Here is a 20,868-nt window from a genome sequence, read left to right on the forward strand (position 1 = left end):
GCTCTGAATTTTTCTGTTATTTTAGTGAGCAATTTTCAGTTGGTATTAAAACTATGACGTCTGTCCATTTCCCTGCCTCTAGTAGTGACTTTCAGTAATATAACCTCCTTCCTACTCCTCGTTCTGATTTCGTCAGTGGTGTAATTCAGGAGTCTTATTCCTTACTCCTTCATAAATTAAAGTTTCTTCCTTTATGAAGGTTACATAAACCTCGAGGGCTTGACATCTCATACATCCGGAGTGAAAGTAGCAAACTTAGACGTTAACCGCTTAACAATTACTGGACGGTAGTCACTTCTACAGTCACTAATTACCTGCCTTTCTCTGTATTTTTAGTACCATTTACTGAAGGCTCTTCATCAGATTTGTTTGTAATATTATAGATAGAAAGTTTATCAAATATATATATATATATATATATATATATATATATATATATATATATATATATAAATATATACATGTATATATATATATATATATATATATATATATATATATATATATATATAATATATATATATATATATGTTTGTGTTCAGAATGAGTTTAATTGCATAACAGAAAAAATGAATTAAAAACTGGCTTATTGTGATGTTGCTTATAAATTTTACACATTTGTATCACCTCCAGTACCATAATAATAATCTTTTATTCTGAGTAGCCATGTGGAGAATTAATTTACAGTTTATTAATGATGGTGGATGTGTTCACCATGATGGTAAATCTTCACATGGGAGTGATGGAAGTTGGTGACTTGTTCGAAGATGCGTTCATCCTCGACGTGGCGGTCGAATGGGTAACCATGAGGCCTCTTGTCTGGGTAGACTCCATTGGCACCATAGTGTATGGAAGTCATCGTTTGCATGGAGATCTGCAATTGCAGCGTCAGCTGCACCATCAGTAACACAGACGAGGAGATCAAAGTCCATGCCGTTGTGGTTACCCTTGGGCAGGAGGAAACGATTTGGCAGGCCAGTGGCGCTTTCATAGTCATGAAGGTCCAGATCACCTCCACCTGACAGAGCAGCTTCAGTCTTCTCCATGAGTGTTTTGAAGCTGGGGACATCATGCACAGTGACAGAAGAGTCAGTGGATTTACGGACTATATTGTTGGTTCCAGGAGACACTGTTTTAGAATAAAAGTAATGAATTAGTTCATTAAACTAATAGACTTAGAAAAACTAAACTGCTCCTGTCATATAGTATTATAAATTATTTTAGGACTTGTAAACAATGGGTAGTCAACAGTCCCATAAGCATAATAAAAACATTTTTAAAAAACATAGATTTCAACCAAATTGTCACATATACATGTATATATATATATATATACATATATATATATATATATATATATATATATATATATATATATATATATATATATACATATATATATATTATTTACATGTGTGTGTGTGTATGTGTTTGTGCACATAGAGGAGAGTTAGTAGGTATGGAAGTATTTTAATATAGAAAATATGTTGTAATTAAAATATTAGGACCTGTTATTTTAGTAATTCAAAGTAAATTTCCTTGATATAGTTCCTTTATTTCTTGTGATTGTAAATATATGCATATTGCTAAATATCAAAAATACTCACATTTGACCCAGAATTTGTCGAGCTCAACGGCGCTCCATCTGCCATCATCGAAGGAGAACTCTACACCGTTGTTGTCTGCATGAGGCCAAGCAAATATTCTAATCGTTGCCAAAGTGTCAGATCCCTTCTCATTTTTAATCTCAATGTTGTATGAGAACTCTTTATGGTCTAGACGGGGGCACATATGTATCAATATCAACATCAGCTATCTCTTCCGTGTCATCTACAGCATTGAGTAAACTGTATCAAAATCTTCAAAGTAAGTTTCCAGAGTTCCATCAATGGCAACATTTGTAACGTGTAACTCCTTTGAAATCTAATTCATCAAAAAGTGTAGCTAGGAAGGCTATCTTTGTGCTCCTAAAGATGTTATCCATATATTTATGAAGTCGGAAGAAACCAGGATCTCAGTGGCAGTTTCAAAATGTTCCATGACACCTGGTGGCATGTTATATTTTCCATGGGGATCTGTCTGACGACCAAGCATGATATGGGCAGTGTTGTGAAGAGCTCCATAATACTGAGAATTGGGGCTGTACAAAGAAGACTCGATAACATCACCAAGAACATCAATGCCACGGTCATTCATAATATCAATGTGAGAACCATCTTCCTTGATAATATACCCATGAGCAATGGCATCTCGGATACGGCTGTCGATGATGATCATGTCTCTAACACGTGCAACACCATCAACGTCCTCGAAGTCAATGTCATCAGGACGAGAAGGAAAGCTCCACCATATTTGTAGGAGGTATGAGGAGCAAATCCATCGTGAATAGGTTTATCCCACTGCAGTTCCTCAACTGGGTCCAAGAAGTTGAAATTCTCTCAGCATCAAAGCGGACAGTGAGCTGATTATGTACCCAGTAGAAATTTTTCTCCCTTGCGGTCGAATTTTGTGAGAATAAGAATCCTTCCACCAGAATGGAATTCCAAATGCCAGAAAACGTGGTGGGTATTCATGCCAATGTCTTCTCCAAAGTAGGCTACACGTTGTTCCTTGTTCCTAGCTGTGCCTGTGAATGAGGATTTGATTTTGGTCAGTGTCTGTCTCATCTTAGCTGCATAGGCTTCTTGGATGACTTCAGTGTTGGTGAACATGTGGTGTGACTTCATAGAGTGGAGGAAGGACAACATGTTCAGCCAGTGGATGGTGGATAACAGCAGCATAAATTGCATACACGAATTCTCCTCGTTCATGCGCTCACGGAAATAAGCAGCATTTTGAACGGCCGTTTCCCAGTCCTTGCAATGCGCATGAAGACGTCGAAAAGCATAAGAGCTTCTTCGCGGTGTCTGTCGTTGAAGAGGAGAACCAATGCTTTTGTTCCAGCAGACGGTGATCCTTGAGTTCTTTCATGAGGCGGTGGACAGCTTCTCCATTATCGGAGTAATGGGATTTGTCGGCCTCTGGATCAAAGGTTTTAGCATATTCTTTATGTTTTTCATCGCGTAGGTGCTCATTCACCTTCCATAGGAGAAAGTTCACATCATGCTGCTTTTGAGCGTTGAAAGCATCTGCACAGTTATGCAAAAAAAAAATAAAAAGACAATTTAACGGCGTATTCTATACATATCCTTGATGTTTTATTCTTTGGATATTAAAAGGATATTTTTAATGTGCAATTATCATTATTAAATGTATTTAAACAATTAATCCATACAATCAAATAATATGTGTGTTTAGAAAGTATTTTTTTATCTGTTTCTAAAGTATTTAATACATTTGAATTTCCTTTGTAAATTTTAAATGTATTTTTATCGTTAAGAACAAAAAAACCGTTGTTTAGGCAATTATAAATATTCATCAATTAATGACATGTAATGTAAAATCTTATATCATATATGTAATTTCCTGTGTTTATAGATATTAATTTGTTCTTCCTTCTTAGTTAAACAAAATAAGTCATTATAATAAAATTAATGAGTTTTCAGTAATTGGAAATATGTAAAATGTATAAGGTAAAATTACAAAAAACTGTTGTCCATGAAAATCTTTTTAATCAAATTCAGGATTTAGAGTATCAGACTGAGAACATAGAATGAACTGCAAAATTAATTTGAAATCCCTAATTTTACACACTCAGGATTCTCCAATTTGAATATCACTATCATTATTAAATTTAATTTAATTGGAAAACTGAATTTCCCTTAACCAATTCTTTTTAGTCTTAAAATCAAAAAATAATCACTAAAGTGTAATAAACTCTTGACTGACTCTACCTTTCATTTGTTTGATGCCACTGTCGACAAATTAAAAAATGTTCATAAGTTTTAGTTATTAAAACTGAAAGGTGGTCTTAACCCATTACTCAAATGTCTTGCAATGCACTTTTGACTATAAAGTAATTCTTTGAATCTTAGTTCTTTTCAGACATGTTTGTCTATAAGAATAAAATATTTTCCTTATAATGACAAAATATATATTTAAATATGGAAAATGAGTAATGGATCTGCATGAAGAGGAAATGATAATAAGCAAAAGGCCCTTCCAGAACTGTGAAAAGTGAATGTCACACACACACACATACACACACACATTACATATATATGTATAAATACATATATATGCCGGAATAAAATATTACATACATATATATATATATAATATAAAACAGTTTCATTTTCGTTATGTATTCAACATACTCTATAATTTCATTTCAAATATGACAATATGTGAAATACATTATAACAGCTAACAAGTGGTATATATAAATTAATATACAATTACTATATATATATATATATCTGTGACCCTCTGAGCTGTAGTGCGAGATGTATCATCATTTAAATATATTATAATGTTATTAAGTGCATCAAATATTTTCAGTGTTCTATGAGCTCACCTGCAGAAGCAACATTTCAGGACCAAACAGGGCAACAGCACCTGCCACGTTTAAGGAGGAGAGTTGACTTCATGATGACTGAGCACGACGGTGAATGTTAGCAGGAGATTTGGCTTTATATACTGCCCTGCCTGAACTGACAGCACGTGTACATGTATCATGCTCCCGTTCTCCCCTGACAAAGCGGTAGGCCAACAGTTCGGAGACATTGAGGTGTCTGTTATGTTTTAGAAGATGTTGGACTCTGCTCTTGTCTGAAAAGCAACCTTCCATTGATTACGCAAAATCCCGGGGTGTCTGGCATGGATAGCAAAGTGTTATCTGACCGGCCCGGTTCGGATTTGATGATAGCATGAAGAGGTAACCGAGCCAGATAACATTTAACAGCTTATTTTTTTTTGTATATCTACCTATCTATATGTCAATATATATATACACACACAAAATATAATATATGTAACATATATATGTGTGTGTCGCATTAAGTATTAGATTATAAGAGTTCTAACGATATTCCATTCTCCTCTTGATATCATAGTCAATCCATTCCACTTTCAATACTTGTGTGTTATGTTCGAAGAAAATATAGCAATTGATGAAGTGGGTATTAAAATTTTGTTGATGAATCTAGTGTTTTTTTCAAATAAACATTGATACAGAGTTTTAATGCTAAGAATATTTTAAATATACCGATACACTCCAGTTTACTAAGAACAGTTTTTGGTCATCGTCAGGAGTTGAAAGTTAGTGTCTAAATTCCTAGCTGTGAATAAGTTCACATGAATCTTTAAGATTAACCGTTTTGTTGTTAATATTTCTTCTTTGTTTACCTCATTATTTTCTCTATATTATGTCTCATTTACAGTCTACCTTACTTTATATTTCTTTTCTTTATTTTGTTGTTTTGTTGCCTTTGTCCTGTCACATGGTATATAAGATTGACTTAGCTTTGTAACTGCTTTCCAATTTGTAATGAAAAAGCACTATTTTAAATATATATTTCCTTCCAGAATATTTCAAAACTATAAAAATCTAGCAATTAAAGCCTATAATGAAAATTGCAGAGGCCTTAAACGAAATAATACGTAAATCCCTACCCTGAAATAAAATACAAATAACTATTTTTGCTGATTCATGTTACTTATCGAACAGCCCTAATGGCTCACTGTAATTCGGTTATATTATGCAGTTTCAATAATAAAAGCATATTCATCATATATCGAATACAATGACAACTAAAGAGAAAGGCGAGAATAGATGAAATCTGTATTTAGAGTTAAACAGTTAGAATATTCAAATAAATATTCATGTCTTGTTAAATTATATTACCCTTAATCACTCATGCAATTCAACTGAAATCCTCACCTTGCCAAGAAACTTTCATCTTTAATTGTGTTTATTAGCGAGGCTCCTCTTTCGTTCATTTTCTCTGCAGTTCTAAGTCGTAGTCATTTAACTTTTTTGTATAAAGAAATCAGTTTACTTCTCTTTTAAAAAACAAATTTATCCATTAATTTTTGGCGGGTGTTTCAAATTAGAGCAGCCCTCCAGAGAACAAAATGGTATATTTTCTGAAGCCTGTCTCCAGGTATAATACTATTATATTTTTATTTACATTTCTTGTATCCAGACTGATAGTTATATATAGAATATATATATGGATTGATATTGTAACCTTCAGATAGGCCATATGCCATATCCTATTTCAACCTGGGTTATAAATACATATATAGATGAACAGATAAATATAGAGTGAACAAAATAATTGTTAAAAAATGAACTTGATATATTCAAATTGACATTGTTGCATAGTTACAAGTGTAAATTGGCAGAAACAAAAACGTAATGCTGTCTATATTGAAAAAATCTGGTTTCAATTTCAGTATCACTAAACATAAGCAACAAGAAGACTCTGGCTCAAAGATTAACCTTCTTAATGAAGAATCATTTTAGAATGATTCTGCCATGTTAAAATAGCTACATTAGAAGGTGAAATTTCTTGAATGTTTGGGAATTTTTCCTGTTTCACCCAAACGGCAATGTGGATGTCATCTGGAATATACTTCAGAGAAACTGTGCTTCAGTTTTACCTCAATGACACACCTCAAGAAGTCAGTACTCAAGATAAGGCGCTTGCCCGACTTGTGTCTTCTTTCTTATCATATGAATTTCCAATTGCGACCTTGTGTGAAAACGTTGTGTATCTTAAAACTAAATCTTTTTTCATTTCTTGGGAAGGGTTGACCTTGCATTAAGCGTCAGTGACATGTTTGAAATCAAACCTTCAAGAAGTAGGGCTGTGGTATGATATGGCCACACAGAATATTGAGTCATCCATTTGTTTATGTTGCAGAGGGTTCAAGATTATCCCTGCCATTAGGAAGGAGAGAGAATATATATAGGAATATAATATATATATAGATGCGTCGAGTGTAATGACATATACTTGAGGTAGATAACACACATTTGACAGCTTTATATATAATAGGTAATACAATATAAGAAAATATATATATAATATAGATATAGGGCATCAGCATCAAGCAGCCTTGATAAATTATATATATATATATATATATATTTAATAAGCATATGACAGCACTCAGCTCAAGAGAAAACGAAAGCTTGAAGATTAGAGCAAATTCAAATACCCCAGTGCCTTGGCCAAAATAATATATCATTAGCTATACTAATAATCAATTCACCCTATATAACCTCTCCACTGAAAATCAAGAATGATCTCATGTTGAAAATCCTACCTCATGTGCAACTGGAATTTGATTTTTCAGTTATATTTATATGTGATTTAGAACAGAATCAAATACCCACTCGTCTCTGAGTATTTCCCTTTCCAAACAAATTGCACTTAAATTTTGATAGGCTATGATCTCACCAAAACACAAGGCCAGAAGGGGGCAGGAACCAATTGGCCCTGGGTTCAAGGGCTCATTGTAGAGAATGAGAGGGAAAGAAAGGAAACAGAAAGCAGCCGGACCTAGCAGTAATGGAAGCTGAAATCGAATAAGCAGAAATCCATCCCTGGTCTGCACCCCTTCCATTATCTCATATCCACCATAATGCTGGAACCAGGGCGTGGTTAGAGATGGCGTAAACCTTCCCAAGGAGAAGTTTTCCTAACAAAACACGATCTGACTGGCAGCCTACAAAGAATGTAAGGGATTGTGAAAATGGATAGACAACATTCTTGCCAGTGCAAGGCAATTCTAGGACTTACTGGAGCTCAAATCCAACTTGAGGACTTCTCAAGAAATTAGGGACCCAGGCCCTTGGCTCTACACATCAACACACCTAGGCAAAGACTCTTCACTGAGTGCTGTTGGATGGCTGATGCCTACAGGACATACCAGTAGTCCACCTGCCATAACACATAGTCCTCTGCTAACCTACTCCTAAGGCCTGTTGATAAACAACTCTGCATCCTCTCCACCTGTATGCACTTATTGCTATATGCTAGGGCACCTGGAAGCCAGTGCAAAGCAAAGGGGAGATCTTCCAAATCAGGTCTCCCTTTGCCAAACTCGGTACCACCTAACCTGCAGTCACAGCTCAAACAAGATTTCAGCAAGGCATTTTGCCAGGCATGCAAAATCCGAATATAACAGGCACACTTCGACACTACAGGAAGTACCCTGGAAAAACCTCTGCATCCATTGTCGCCCTTGGCAGTAAAACACAGCTCTTCCTCCCAGGACAGGACCCCAGGCTGTGGGGGGCCTATCTTTGTTGCACCTCCCAGAGGTCATTATGTGAAAGGTCTCTGCTTTTGAAGACAATGACATCCAAATCTCCTCAGGAAGTCCAGACAAGGTCCCCAGTGGGCCCACCATTGAACCCCTAAAAACCCACAACCATTGAGAGGTATCAACAAGTGTCTTGCAGTTAATGCTTCTCTGTCTGACATGAAGGACAACTCACCATGCCCAAAAAGTAGGATCAGAACTTTGGGAGTTGCACCAATCACATTCCGGTCAGACTATAATCTCCTCCTAGGAAAGAACCCCTCTTGGCTGATATGCCTTACCTGAGTCAACCCTTCACCTAGCCCTCCATTGGCCCCTTGCTGTTCAGTCAAACTCTGGTTGTGCTAGAGAACCTCAAAACCAGTTTCTGAGATGCAACCTCCCAGCTCCCTTGAAAATGGGTAGAAAAGAGGAGTGTATGTCTGGCACTCTTGGCCCCTAAATATTACCAATGTGTATTTTGCAATTTCAGTGCCAGAAAAGGTCCTTTTATCCTTCAGAACCAAATTGGGACCAGCTGTCAGGCTCTCACTCACCACCAGCCTGTGTCTACTGCTCTTGCCAGCTGAATAATGACCGGTCAAGAGGAGCGAATCGTACTGAGTCAAACATTCCCCAAATTGCACTCAGGAAGGAATCTCGTCCCCCTGTAATTAGCCTATGGCCTTAAGATAACCCGTGCCTGAGCCAGACCTATAATTATTAATTTTGTGACAGTAATTAGATAAGTAATCTCTCGCATCGACAGCCCACCTCTTCTTACTAAAATCAATTAAAAATGACAGACTTGGTTACGATGCGGCCTTCTAATCTTTCCCTCCTCAGAAGGAGTGGATTCAACTGGTTGACAAAATATCCTGGGGTTGCAAATAGACATATGTCCCCAGGTCACCAGTCTGGGCAAAACAAAATTTTAACTATATTACACCAGAGGCCCTTCAATGAAGTCATCGTCTTAAAAGTTTGAAACACATTATTTTTTTTATTATAGGATTATTTCAATATTGAATCGTAAATGGCCTGCCACAAAGACCTATTAGTCAAAGTCATTGATTTTGGAGTTCAGTTTTTTCTCATTTCTCAAGTGATTCATTTTTAACGGAACCAAATAAATCAATAAGTTCTGTGATTGTTCTTATCCATTTTACAGCAATGCCTCCATCCTACTTCTTCCTCTAATTTACATCAGCATTGTACTTCAAGGGCAACTTACACAATCATAAAATAATATCTTCTAGTTTTATGATAAATATCTTCCTTTTATAATATCTTCCTTTTCAAAATCATTTTATTCGAAAATAAACTTAATTACTTGGGAGAAATTAATGCATATTCCTCACCCCTTTGGGGCTGAACTTAGACTTTTTGCTGATGTGGATCCCTATATTCTTTTCAGATGATATACCATGGGTATATATATGCTTCAAATACATACAAAGTTTCATCCTGTTGTTCTTTTGTCTATATATATTAGACAATCTATCATGTAAATGCTGTTTTTAGTGATCATTTTAAACATTAAAACTCTTTCTCATTAAAGTACAAAATTAATAAATGATAAATTTATATCAAAGGCACTTTGAAAGGAGTTCACAAGGCATGTTTGCCATCAAATTTATTCAGTACTACTAGTTGTCTTCCCTCAAAATCTTTATTTCTTCGATCTTAGTGTTTCATATATATATCTTAAACGGTCTGTTATAATGTATTCTGTCAACGAAAGTGAATTTGTTATCACTCTGTCCCCAGTTTTTTTTTTTTTATTAGGTAATCCAAGGAACTTTTTGGATTTGTTTTTAATTTGATATTCAGTGGCACTAAATGACATCTGTCCCTTTAGCCTGCGATTTTGAGTGATTTGCATTTCAAACAATAATTTTTTCATAAATTCAAACAATAACTTCTTACTTTCTTCCTGTTTTTCGTTTCAGTGATTTAGCCTTTATTGTCCTATTTCTAATAGTGTATTCGATTAAATTAACGTTTCATTCCTATAAATTATCATCCTCCCAAAGACCTTTGCTCTCGGTCAGTGAAAAATTAATGCATCTTGAACGCTCAATATCCTGTAAAAACCGGATATATATCTGAAACCATTGCTGCAGGTGCCATCCTATTGTTCTTACGTTCTGAGAATTTATTAATTCAATTATCATTTCCCTTTCTCAGGTCAGTATGGTACATTTGTATCATGAAAATAAAAAGTGATATACTTGTAATTTACTTTATATGACTCCTCTTCCCATGATTTGGTTAAGATTTCAGCATCTACTGAAGGGAGTCGAAAGGCCACCGTTATACTCATTTTCATTTTTTAATGAAATTTTCATTGAAATTAAAACTGGATGTTATCTAGTATATTTATAATATAACCTCCTATAATGCATATGTAATATCCTGTTCCTTACTATCATAAATTAAAGTTTCTTCCTTTATGAAGGCTGACGAAACCTCGAGGGCTTGATATCTCATACATCCGGAGTGAAAGTAGCAAACTTAGACGTTAACCGCTTATACGGTATCATAAATTACCTATTCTATTTACTATATATATTTGGTTGTATATTTATAAATATATATATATATATATATATATATATATATATATATATATATATATATATAGAATGATATATATATATTACAAATGAGTTATTTGCATAAAATTGAAATAAAAACAGACTTATTGTAATGTTTCATAAACTTTATTTGTATCGCCTCCAGTACCATAATAATCTCTTAATTCTGAGTAGCCATGTGGAGAATTAATTTACAGCTATTAATGATGGTGGATGTGTTCACCATGATGGTAAATCTTCACATGGGAGTGATGGAAGTTGGTGACTTGTTCGAAGATGCGTTCATCCTCGACGTGGCAGTCGAATGGGTAACCATGAGGCCTCTTGTCTGGGTAGACTCCATTGGCACCATAGTGTATGAAGTCATCGTTTGTATGGAGATCTGGAATTGCAGCGTCAGCTGCACCATCAATAACGCAGACGAGGAGATCAAATTCCATGCCGTTGTGGTTTACCCTTGGGCAGAGAAACGATTTGGCAGGCCAGTGGCGCTTTCATAGTCATGAAGGTCCAGATCACCTCCACCTGACAGAGCAGCTTCAGTCTTCTCATGAGTGTTTTGAAGCTGGGCACATCATGCCAGATGACTGAGGAGTCAGTGGATTTACGGACTATGGTGTTGTTTCAGGAGACACTGGTTAGAATAAAGTAATGAATTAGTTTATTAAACTAATAGACTTAGAAAAAACTATACTGCTTCTGTCATATAGTATTATAAACATTTAGGACTATAAACGATGGGTAAGTCAATGGGTTGACAAACATTGTTTTAATAAAACATAAAGAACATTTTTTTAAACATCTTTACACCACACACACACGCACACACACACATATACATATATATATACCCATATATATATATGTATATATACATATATATATATATATAAATATATATGTGTGTGTGTGTGGTGTGTGTGTGTGTGTGTGTGTGCATGTGAGTGTGAGTAGGTATGGAAGTATAAGTAATATGAAACAAATGTTGTAATTAAAATATTAGGACCTGTTATTTTAGTAATTCAACAGTAAATTTCAGATATAGTCCTTTATTTCTTGTGATTGTAAATATATGCATCATTTGCTAAATATCAAAAATACTCACATTTGACCCAGAATTTGTCAGCTGGCTCCCCATCTGCCATCATCGAAGGAGAACTTTACACCGTTGTTGTCTGCATGGTACAAGCAAATATTCTAATCGTTGCCAAAGCTTCAGATCCTTCTCATTTTAATGTCAATTTTGTATGAGAACTCTTTATGGTCTAGACAGGGCACATATGTATCAATATCAACATCAGCTATCTCTTCCGTGTCATCTACAGCATTGAGTAAACTGTACTCAAAATCTTCAAAGTAAGTCTCAGAGTTCCATCAATGGCAACGTTTATAACAGAAACTCCTTTGAAATCTAAGTCATCAAAGGTGTAGCTAGGCAGGCTATCTTTGTGCTCCCTAAAGATGTTATCCATATATTTATGAAGTCGGAAGAAACCGGGATCTCAGTGCAGTTTCAAAGTGTTCCATGACACCTGGTGGCATGTTATATTTTCCATGGGGATCTGTCTGACGACCAAGCATGATATGGGCAGTGTTGTGGAGAGCTCCATAATACTGGGCATTGGGGCTGTACAAAGACTCGATAACATCACCAAGAACATCAATGCCACGGTCATTCATAATATCAATGTTTAGGAACCATCTTCCTTGATAATATACCCATGAGCAATGGCATCTCGGATACGGCTGTCGATGATGATCATATCTCTAACACGTGCAACACCATCAACGTCCTCGAAGTCAATGTCATCAGGACGAGAGGGAAAGGCTCCACCGTATTTGTAGGAGTATGAGGAGCAAATCCATCATGAATAGGCTTATCCAATGCAGTTCCTCAACTGGGTCCAAGTAGTTGGAAATTCTCTCAGCATCAAAGGGACAGTGAGCTGATTATGTACCCAGTAGAAATTTTCTCCCTTGCGGTCAATTTTATGAGAATAAGAATCCCTCCACCAGAATGGGAATTCCAAATGCCAGAAAACATGGTGGGTATTCCAATGTCTTCTCCAAAGTAGGCTACACGTTGTTCCTTGTTCCTAGCTGTTCCTGTGAATGAGGATTTGATTTTGGTCGGTGTCTGTCTCATCTTAGCTGCATAGGCTTCTTGGATGACTTCAGTGTTGGTGAACATGTGAGGTGTGACTTCATAGAGTGGAGGAAGGACAACATGTTCAGCCAATGGATGGTGGATAACAGCATATAAATTGCATACACGAATTCTCCCTCGTTCATGCGCTCCACGGAAATAGGCTGCCATTTTTGACGTGCCGTTTCCCAGTCCTTGCAATGTATCAAGACGTCGAAAATAGCATAAGAGCTTCTTCGCGGTGTCTGTCGTTGAAGAGGGAGAACCAATGCTTTTGTTCCAGCAGACGGTTATCCTGAGTTCTTTCATAAGGCGGTGGACAGCTTCTCATTATCAGAGCAATGGGATTTGTCGGCCTCTGGATCAAAGGTTTTGGCATAGGTTTTATGTTTTCATCACGTAGGTGCTCATTTACCTTCCATAAGAGAAGTTCACATCATGCTGCTTTTGGCGTTGGAGGCATCTGCAGTTATGCTATAGAAAGAAAATAAAAAAATCGGGTACTGATAAGGGCGTATTCTATGTTTTTGACATTTAATATTAACCCTAATTTCTTTGGTTATTAAAAGGATATTTTTAAATGTGCAATCAAATTGTTTGTAATAGGTAGTTTAAACAATTAATCCACAAGATTAAATAATTTGTGAAGTGAATCTCTTTTCTCATGAATGTGTTTTAAAGTATTTTTATCGTTAAGAAAAAAGCAGTGCAATGTTATCATATTCATATTTATTCTATTGTAGTAATACTTGTAATTTTTCCTTGTAAATTTAATAAAAATTTTGCCTCTTTAGTTAAACAAAAAACATCAAAATTAGCATTATAATTTGTAAAAATTTTAAAAATGTTACTAACGTAATCAATTAATGATATCAGTTATAAAATTCAGAAAGTGCACATAAATCTTAAAAGAATAAGGGAAATTTGGTTTTAAACGAATTTTGTGTTTAGTTTTATATGGAAAACTCGAAAATTTCTAAAATTTCTTTTGCTAGCTCAAACATTTGGCAAAAATCTCTTTCTTTTGACTGACTGCTTTTGCATCCGTTTGAAGTAAGCCATTATATATGGAGATAAAAATGTTAATGAGTTTTCAATAAAACTGGAAATTGTTTAACACATTGACTCAAACATATAACAAATAAAAATGAATCTTGTAGTTGGATTTAATTGTAAATACATATTGAAATGAACTATTGTCCTTTTAATGAGAAAATATAATTGGTAACTCACAATCAGGTAAACTGAAACACTGGAAATAAAGTACCAGACTTAAGAATATAGAATAAGTGAATTCTGTCTATCATATTCCATGTCCAAAAAGAAAGACACAGTGAATTGTTTCTTGCTTTTCAAATCAAACAAGAACTAATTTGGGAAATTACTTCATATGATTTCACCTTCCAAAGATGATAATGTATATTGAATTTGAAATATAACAAGTGCCTCATTGATCTCCTCAATTTAGAATACAATTACTAACGAATTACAGGCACTCTTTGACCATCTACGCTTTGTTCCGAGATAGTCATTAAAATCAAAACTGAATGTTACTAAAGTGCAATAAGTTTAAAAATGCTGTTCTACTCACCTGCAGAAGCAACAGAGAGCAGGGCAGCGCCTGAGCTAAGAGGAGGAGAGTCGACTTCATGATGACTGAGCTCGACGATGATGTTAGTCGAGGCCTTTATATACCAAACTGACAGGGGGTCTTGTTCCCCCATGTGCTTGCAACATTTGTTGGACTCTGCTCTTCTAACGGGTTTCCAAGCGCAAAAAGCAAAGCATTATTATCAGTAGTTGATTGCTTTGGGGTAACGAGATAACATTGACAGATCCACAAACCAAAGCACATTAAATATGTATCTAATTTGTCAATAAATTAAAACCTTTAATCAGCTTTTTATCGCCCCACATTAACAATATTTTAAAAATTTTTCCCAATTACTTCTGAATCTGTGAAAGTGGGCTTTTGAGTTAAATGTCGATTAGGTTCCACTGTTTTATTTGCATTGACAGCATAGGGAACTTTTTCGTCCAAACTGGTGGACTGTATATATGGGAAAATAATATTAATTATCAGCTGAATAACTACTTTATGCTATGACAATAAATCTTTTGGCAATGAAAATAAGAGTTTTGTGGATAATAAAGTCCCTCCTATTCTAAAGGGTACTAAATCATCACTGATTTAGCGGTAGGTGATAGGTACACGAACAAACCACACTCTTTCGCTCACAATCGTAAAATTGGTGAAATTTGTATAATTTTAACTTTTGATGTCTAAAGGGCTGATGTCTCATTCTCACTATGACACTTAAGTACATTTTGTTTCTCAGCTTATTTTGTGTGTGTGTGTGTTGCCTTTCGTTTTTTTAAGGTGTTATTATTTAATTTTCAGTAAGCGTATCCTTTTGTAAAACCACTTGTTTGAACTAATGTTCAAATCCTAAACATTTTCTTGTTGACAAGAAGCCATGGGCTCATGTCATGGTGATTTGCTAAAACTTTAAACTAAAAGCTGATCTTAATGGAACAAGAAAAATCAGAAAACAGGATTTCGATGTCAAGAAAGTGGCATCGTTATGATGAGTGGAATACTTAGATGGGGTCAGAAGTCCGGTAGCATTTTCCCGAGATATGACCTAGTACTGGGACCTTTCTCTGAAAAAAGCGGTACGCCATATCTTAAAAACTAACCATAGAATTTTCTTGAAACTAATCTCATTATGTTTCCCCAAATGACATAAATCATCCAATACTTCTAGGAATTTGCAGCCCGTCATTTCATCAACACTTGATTGAAACTGTACTGCCACTTCACTACCTAATTATTTCGGTTCTGTTTATTGATTAAGTACAGTAATCTAATGATAATACTTTTTCCATACGTAAAGAGAAGAACAATTAGTATTTCAGTGTTTGGGATAAGCGAGCATCTAACGCCACCATTCTTCTCTTCGTAATTTATGCCACTGCGAATACTGTCTTGGCCGAAGAAAATAAGGAAGAATTCAAAAAGTAGATGTCAAACATTTTATCAATTTATGCACATGGTATTGTCTTATTCTAAGTTAATACTAACATTTTTGTCTTTTACCGCTAACTTGGTCATCTTAAATATACTGTTCATGCTTCCAGTGTGTAAAGTTTATGGTTTTCATGGAGAAGTTAAAATTCAGTGTAAGCTCACATGAGTCTCATTTTTCACTTTTATGGTTTTATTTTTTTTTTATTATTTCTTCGATGTGTGCCCCATTTGTTTTCCTTTATTATTGCTCTTTTACAGATTTCTTTACTTCTCTTTTAACTTTTTTTTGTGTGACTGGGGGTGGGGGCTCCATTAATGGGTTTTGCAATAAGTTTTCGTCTGCCAAAAAGTATTTTATCTTAGGTTTAAAATAAAAATAATGATTCCTTTAAACCTACATTCTTTCTTTTCATATTCTCTTTTTATTTCCACAACATAAAAACTTACCCAGTCACTATTTTTTTTGTCTCAGAATAATTCACAAACTATTAAAAGCACAATACCGGAACCGTTCAAACCTACAAGTCCACAATTCCGGAACTTATTTATATATCAAAGTCTGACACAAAAACAAGGAAAGGAATAATTAACAGGAAAACTCCAAATCCCTTAATAAAATTAGAATTCAAATAACCATTTTTGGCCATGAATGAATACTTAAAAAATCCAATGACTCCATCATAATATCGGTTATTGTCAAACAGTTTCCCCATTGAAGCATATTCATCTGCATCGAATATAATGTTGACGGAAGATCACGCAGTAGATAAAATCAATATTTACTGTACTATAAATTGCAATAACTTCATGCTGCAAAATGGAGAAATCTTCAAATTATTCATGGTTTGTTAAATCATATTATCCTCATTCATAAACAGAAATGAAGTCTTATCCTGATTCGAAGTTAACATTTAAGATACTTGTATCAGGGCTTATTTAAGAAAACGGGTTCAGTTTCATGTCTAATTTTTCAAATTCACTTAACATTGCTTTAAAGCTTTCTCAGTTTCATTTCAGGTTTTCTATTCAGATTCTGACAGTATTATACAGTATATGGCCCATTTTTTCTCTTTCAATTTATATTTCTTTTCATTTTAAAGCAACTAGTAAAAATCTAATTATAGTTAGTAAATATACACCTTAAGCGTCTTTTTATTATTTCGACTTAAAAAAGGTTTGGAATGAATATCCTCAAAGATCCCAGATATGGGCCTTGGCCTATAATTGATAAATAATTATTTACTTTCTTTACTGCACAGTATAAAGAAAGGTATTTCAAGATCTGACTTTTGTAGCCGACAGTAGTTTAAGTTTTCAAAAACCTTAACAAAGTTTATGAAAGTGATAAAAGCTTTGCAACATGCCTTGGAGAACAGTCTTGTTGGTTCAAAGCCTACACCATCTGGTTCAATTCTTTGTCACGCTTCACTGGAAGATATTATCTTTTAGGTTTTGTGTAAAATCTACCAAAAGTGGCCCATGGGACTTGCAATACGTTTTGGTTTGTAGGAAAGGCAGGAATGTAGAGCCTTGGGAGAAGGGTCCTTTTTGAGAGGACGAGGGAAGTTGCGTCTTGCTACTTTGGTTGGTAAAAGCAGTCTGGTTTGACGACAGTACAACTGACGTTTGTGGGGTTTTAAAGTACTGAAATGCTCAGGATTACGGCTGTATAATAGTTCCCAAATTTTAAAATGCAAAAAAAAAACCTCTGTCAGTAATGCAACAGTAGTTGAAAACAGACTAGTTTTTATTGCAACTCAAGCTAACAAGCTTTTAATCTAAACTTATTTCTTGTGTCTGAATGACAGGAGTGTTTGAACATTGGGCCACCCTCCACAGACAAATGGAATGTTCTCTCTCTCTCTCTCTGCTCTCTCTCTCTCTCTCTCTCTCTTATTTCTCTCTCTTCTCTCTCTGTGACTTTACCTAGAAATATTTTTGCATTAAGATGTTATATTTTATTTTTGTATGAGTGTTGTTGACTTTTCTAATTCTTGTGTTTTTATATGAGACTGCCTCTGTATCATAAAAGTCCTTTCTTGACTTATTCCTTGAGGATTGACTGATACCTGTAAGTGAACTCTTCACTAAATTAACGTTGCTGGCTTACAGAACTTGAAATGTCATATCCGCCGTGAAGCCAATTAAATCATTAAAAGAGATGATATTTGTTAATTCAAACTCTGATGGATTAGAACCTGTGACAACATTTCTTTGAAGAACAAGACTGAAGGCCAGCAATAAAATTCATACATATTGAAAAGAAATTTAATTGTCTAGGCAGTTTAGGTCTATGTGTAATAACCCAAAAAAGTCTGATTAATTCTCAAATTCAGTTAGAAACAAAAGATTTAAAAATTTGCATTTTGACATGAAGAATCGAAGCTGTTCTTTAGCAACAATACAATCACCAGAAACAGAGTTAGGAGAAAAGACTCTGCATGGTTTAACTGGCAAATTCAAATTTATTAGGAAAAATAAATAATGTTGTTCCACTTCTTCAAAGAGACCATTTCAAACTTTTTCATTTCATTTACACAAGATGTCTCCCAATATGGTAAAAATGACATCTTTATTTCTGCTGATGTTAACTTGAGAGTGAATCAAATCTCCCTCATAAAAATGTAATCAATAAATTACTAAGAAATTCACTTGGACCATGAATTTTTCGAATTCTGAACAATTATGTTGACTGAAAGAAAAGGATTGAATGAAATTCTCTGTCAATTACTAGGACACCTTCGGTCACTCAGCGATGAAGATGGCGACAAGAGGTCACATTAGAGTGCTGGGAAAGCAAAATAAAGAGATCCAGAAAAGAAAAGACTCAAGGACATAAACGTGAAATCTAGGAGGTTCTACATTTTTGCACTAATATGTAATTGAGATATAGACAGCAGGGCTGAAGGTAGGAAGCAACAGTGAGTCAAGTAAACTGGTAAAATGTTGGTGACTGTCAGCGTGAATGTGTGGCACTGCTCCTGACCAGATAATGATTTTGATAAACACATTGTGTCACGAGAAACCTAGATTATCCAGAGCAAACACAGTCAGTTGTAGGTTTAACTTATTATCAGATACAATGTTCAGTGATTTCCAAAGAGCACGTTACCGAGTAGAACAGAGAAGGGAAGGAAATGTTAACATACAGCACGAGAAAACAATCAGCGATTTCTGTATGATTTACTTCACCCTAGGATTATCATCTTATTCTTGGTGCAACAAATATTTAATTTACATCGAGAAGTCGCCATTATAGAATAGAAAATTAACAAACGTACAGTACATTGAAATATATGAGCAAAAATTCAAGTGACTAGCAAAGGCACTTTGGGGTTACAGGAAAGTTCAAGACATGTAGAGAGTCATAGCAGAATCTGAGAGTTTAATTTATCAACCTTCAAGAACTGTTTGTTTTGTCGTTCAAACTTTTGCTCTCAAAATCATCAAATTATATTTATGTTTAATAAAATACAATATCTTATTTATAACTTATAAAGATCCAAATTCCATAATAATAACCTTTCAGTACCTTCATAGCTAAATAACATATGTCCCAGATCTTTATGAGAATGATGTATATTACACAAAAGTAAAATCATCCTCTGGAACTTTAGGTGTTTTATTTTTAACTCTTGGTATTTCAGTGGAATCGTAAATGGCCTGGCAAAAAAAACTAGTCAAAAATTACTGATTTTGGAGTTTAGTTTTCTCATTTCTCAAGTGATTAAACGTTTTTAGTTAATTCAAACAATAACTTCTGTCCGCATATCCTGCCTTTATAATGGTTTCAATTTAACCTCCATCCTACTCAACCTCTAATTTTCATCAGTGGTTTACTTCAATATCCTTATTCAGTCATAAGTTGGCTGTTTTGTACTCTTCTGCTCCCAGATTACTTCCTTTTCCTTCATTCCTGTGAGATGCTTTCGCTCTCGAAGTCAATCAATCTTGTGGGAGAAAATTAATGTATATCTTGATAATTTTACCTGTATATATTGATACAATGATATACCATGGATCTTGTTGAGAAACCATGCTAAAGACTATCAGGTTGTTCTTATGTCTGTAGAGAATTGATTACGTTAACATGATATTCAATCATCATTTCTCTTTCTCATCGTCAGTATGAAATCACATTTATTGTCAGGAAAATAACAGCGGTATGCTATTCTAATTTACTCGTACCTGGTCCTCTTCCTAAGAACTTTATTTCCTCAAGCTTAGGGTTTCATTGGCATCTTAAACGGTCTGATATAAAGTAAACAATCCTTGTTTATCAAGGCTGTGACTTTTTTTTTTTCAGTGAGCAATTTTCAGTTGGTAAAAGTGGAATCATCTGTCCATTTCCCTGCCTCTAAAATGACTTTCAGTAATATAACCTATGGGACTGCTCCTCGTTCTGTTTTCGTCAGTGGTGTAATTTGTTGTCTTAAACAATATTCATAAATTAAAGTTTCTTCCTTTATGAAGGTTAATAAACCTCGAGGGCTTTGAATCTCAAACACCCGGAGTGAAACTATAAACTTAACGAAACCCGCTGAAACGACATTGTAGGAATTCAACTGTTGTCACTAATTACCTGCTTTTTCTGTATTTTTATACCACTTACTAAACTCATTCTCAGATTTGTTGATGTACCATTACTTGAGAAAAACCAAATTTAGTAAATATATATTCCAGTGTTTCTATTATAACATATATCATAATATATATATATATATATGCTATATATTATATATATATATATATATATATATATATATATATATATATATATATATATATAAATATATATTATATATATTATACGTATATAAACACAACCATATATATATATATATATAATAGATATGATATAAACTGACTTTGCATATATGTATATAATATATATA

At 34.5% G+C, this 20,868-nt stretch overlaps 2 pseudogenes; both read right to left on the bottom strand.

Moving 5' to 3' along the window:
• Positions 1 to 586: 586 nt before the first annotated feature.
• Positions 587 to 14,666, bottom strand: LOC136835772 (hemocyanin subunit-like; annotated as a pseudogene).
• Positions 11,015 to 13,299, bottom strand: LOC136835699 (hemocyanin subunit-like; annotated as a pseudogene).
• Positions 14,667 to 20,868: the final 6,202 nt, after the last annotated feature.

This window comes from Macrobrachium rosenbergii, chromosome 55 (genome assembly GCF_040412425.1).
Source record: "Macrobrachium rosenbergii isolate ZJJX-2024 chromosome 55, ASM4041242v1, whole genome shotgun sequence".
NCBI classification, from domain to species: Eukaryota; Metazoa; Arthropoda; class Malacostraca; order Decapoda; family Palaemonidae; genus Macrobrachium; species Macrobrachium rosenbergii.